This window comes from Pinus tabuliformis, chromosome 8 (assembly GCF_031772625.1).
Source record: "Pinus tabuliformis cultivar Carrire ecotype Pingquan chromosome 8, CPIR1, whole genome shotgun sequence".
Classification (NCBI taxonomy): Eukaryota; Viridiplantae; Streptophyta; class Pinopsida; order Pinales; family Pinaceae; genus Pinus; species Pinus tabuliformis.
Window position 1 is genome coordinate 695,494,308 of NC_142294.1, and position 4,365 is coordinate 695,498,672.

Here is a 4,365-nt window from a genome sequence, read left to right on the forward strand (position 1 = left end):
ATATTTTAAAAATCAACCATTTTCATCCAAAATGTAATAAAAGTTCAGATTTTTACTATTGATTTATTAGAAAAACTCTGCAATTAGAACCGAGTAACTAGCCTTACAACAACCAGGTTTGAAGTTTGAGTCAAATCTGAAGACAAAGTTCTTTTGAACTTTGTCATATATTTTAATATTCAATTGTAAAAGATGCTACACAAATTAGTATTAAAACACGCTAAAGAGCTAACCAAGGGAGATGTATAAAATGTAAGACCAACTCTTCCTTCTTTTTCCTAAAAGCATATAAAACTTGCAATATTCCTACAAGAAAAAGCACTATAGCAAATGGTTTTTATTTTAATAATTATAATAATTTTTAATTAATTATAGATATAATTATATATAATTAATAATATCTAATTTATAACCATAAATTATAAATTTGAATTTCAAAAATGTAATATCATTGGTCTCATATAACTTGTCATTTCTTTAATACCAATTTTATAATTTATCTTAGTCACTCAACCAAGTCTAATTATGCCATTAAGATACCCCTTTACCATGCTATTATACATACCAAACACATGCTACTATATAATGTAGCATGTAACATGACTAGAACAATAATAATATTATGCTTAGCACATAAATACATGAAAAACACACACATACACACACATATATAATAGAGTAAATACATATATAAGCATAACTAAACACTTATTTTTTTTGTTGAATATCACCAATTGTATGTAATTGTATGTAGATCTGAGACTTTCCACATAGTAAAAGACATTATTGCTCCAACATTCTCAACAGTTGGTCACTCTATAGCCAAGGTTGTAACATCCCCTATTTTGATCCTTACTTTTGTAATGTCAAATGTAACCACAACACCAGCATGGGAAAGCCACGACTGGCTAAAACTCTGATTAAACAATTGCTAACTTTGTTGTCAAACTCAAGGTTTGCAAGCTATTTTATATGCTATGATTTCAATGAATTTCTAGTTAATGCTAATGATACATGGTTTATTAACAAAATGGTAAATTTGTTATTTATGCACAAATATCTAATGATGTAACTTAGAATTGTAATTAAGATTTCATTAGTTTAACGTGGCATAGTGCCTTTGAGTGTCTTTTCTCAGAGTCTAGTCTTAATCTTTAGGGAATTTGACATTTTGCTTTTCCTATTAACAAAAGTGGAACTATCAAACTTGGATAATACAAGGGGATTTGAATTTTGCTTCTCCTATCAACAAAAGTGGAACTATCAAACTTGAAGAGTACAAAGACAAAGAAATTTCCAGTTTTAAGTGAAAAGGTTTAATGGATGGAAAAAATGAAATTACTTTGTCAAATCCAACGAAAGTGAGTTTCTCAAACAAAAAAAATCAAATAATCTTTATCTACTATTTATTCTATTAGAAATAAGAGACTTTGTATTTAGTGATTGAGTGTTTCAAAATAGTATTCTGAAATCTTCCTTTCCTTCGGTGTATCTTTGCACCTTTAGGGGCAATTCAAGATGATATTCCCAAATCTTCTTTTCCTTCTGTGTATCTTTGCACTTTTAGGGGCAATTTCTAGTTTTAAATTTAATGGAGGGGGCTTGACAACAGGAACCATTATTGACGCTACCATCTGATCTTTCTTACTCTAGTTTGGACATCGCCGCAATTGCTATGGTTCATCGCCGCCATGATTCTTTGCATTTTGCCTGGTCGTTTTTCGCAACCATCGACATTTCTATTGTGCCTTGTTGCAAAGGGAGTTGAAGGGGCTAGGGAGTGGTAGCCCCATTGTCGTCGTTTTTTTCTTAGTTTCGAGCCTCTCTTTTTACTATTACTGCCTTGTTACGAGGGGAGTTGAGGGGGTTGGGGTGTGGCTGCTTCATATTTGTCATTTTTCCTAGTTTCATGTCTCGTTTTTGTGTTGTAGTGGTGGCGGGTGTGTGAAGGTGTAGGTTCGTGGTGGTTTTAAGACATTTTAACCAAGTTTATCATGGTTTTTGTTGTCGTAGATGTTTCATTTTGTTTGTGGTCTGACCGACTTTTTTTGCCACAGTTTTTGTGGGGTTTCTTGGGCTCACTGAGTGGCCTATGCCCAAGTTTCTTTTGTTGAGGGTTCCAATTTGATATAAAGAACCATATTCTGCGCCTCCCTCATTAGATTGCCTTTCTCATTCAGGTAATCATTAATGAGAATACCATCCACTAGACCGTCATCGACGAAGGTGCTTCCACTTGCATCATGTCAAACGCATGCTGGAAGGCCATTGGTTCCCTTGCTTTGAACCAATCCCCAAACACTTTGGAAGCTTTCGATGGGTGTGATTTGCGACCCTTCGGTGTCTTACCTAACCTTGTAATTACTCTGGAAGGAAAGACAGTGCAATTCAAGGTAGAGATTGTTGATGCCAATCTCAATTACAATCTTCTACTCGGCCAGATCTGGACCCATGTTATGCATGTTGTAGCCTCCTCCCTATTCCGTGTGATTTGTTTTCCCCATCAAGGGAAGATTGTCATTGTCGACCAGTTGTCTTTCTTTGCCTCTTCCTCTTTGAATGGCAATGTTCTATACGTCAAGCACACTGGTGCTCCCTATGAGAGTGTGGGGGCGGGTCTTTTCAAAGATTCTACCTTAATGGGAATTTTTCCGCTCCCACCTCCTCATGTTGCCTATGTCAATATGATCTTGGTCAAATCTGATCCTTGGGTCATACCTTCACCAGATCTTGTAGATACTTGGGGTGAGGTTATGCCGCTTAGTCCTGCCAAAATCAATTACATGGAAATTGTTTCGGCTTCAAGTTTTGCATCCTTTGATTCTTCTGTTTCGAAGACTTCTCTTGATACGTACTCTCAATCCCATGGCTTGGCGCTTTGGAATCACTTAATCCCTTAGCCGATACCTTCCTTGCTGATGAAGGTATCATGGAAGTCATGTCTCTCGAGGAACCACTTTGGATCGATACTCATCATCGTTCCCCGTTCCTACCTCGTCCGACGATCGTGTCTACTGCTTCCGAAGAGTCCTCTTCTGTATTTCCTTCCCTCCTGCTTCTGTCACTAATCATAACTCACGAAGTATGGTCAGAAGGAAATTGGGCTAATAATACACAAACGATGTCAATTGATATTTCTATCAAACCTAGTATCGTTGAACATGTTCATATTGGGGTATCTTGTTCTCCAGATGAGATCAAGACTTATACTCATCTATTTCAAGAATTCTGTGATGTGTTTGCATGGTCCTATGAAGAAATGCCTGGCATTGATCCTAGCATTGTTGTGCACGAAATACCAACTTATCCACACACGAAGCCCATTCGCCAGCGGCTCCGCCCAGTGCACCCTAGGAAGGTCGCCGCTATCAAGGGTGAAGTTGAAAAACTTCTCAAATCTGGGTTCATCTATCCCATCCCTCTTACAAATTGGGTTTCAAATATTGTCCTGGTGACTAGAAAACAAGGCAGGATCCGCATTTGCATTGATTATCGATATCTTAATCGTGCTTGTCCTAAGGACAACTACCTTACTCCCTTCATTAATCAAATCGTTGATTAATGTGCCGAGAGCGAGATATTTTCCTTTATGGATGGTTTTTCTGGTTATAACCAGATCAACATCACACTAACTGATCAAGAAAAGAAAACTTTTATCTGTCCATGGGGTATGTTCACATACAAAAAGCTCCCTTTTGACCTCAAAAATGTTGGGGCTACATTTCAGTGGGTAATGTCATATGCGTTTCATGATATTCGCAACATTGTCCAGCCTTACTTGGATGACATCCCCACTCATTCTCGTAAGCACCAAGATCACCCTGAGCATCTTCAACAGATTTTTCTACATTGTAGACACTACAACATTCGGTTAAACCCACATAAATGTGTTTTCTACATAGAATCTGAATGAATCCTTGGCTTCATCGTTTCCAAGGACGGTATTCGCTTTGATTTGCTGAAAGTTGAGGCCATTGTAAATTTACCCCCTCCATCTTCATTGCACCAACTTTAGAGCCTGCAAGGAAAGGCAAATTTTCTCCTTCGTTTTATACCCAATTATGTTGGGCTAGCTACAAGTTTTACTTGGTTACTAAAACAAGGAATGCCCTTCATATGGGATGAGGTATCCGAAAAATTATTTGATGATCGCAAGGTGGTCCTCGTAAATGCTCCTCTGTTGCATCCCCCAGATTATTATCGAGATTACTTCCTTTACCTAGCTGCAACCCCTAGCATCATTTCTATGGTCTTGGTCCAAGACGACGACGAAGGAAACGAATATGTCATCTACTACCTTAGTCGTAATCTCCTCGACACTAAAACGTGTTAAGCCCATGTCAAGAAGTTGGCTTTGGCCGTCGT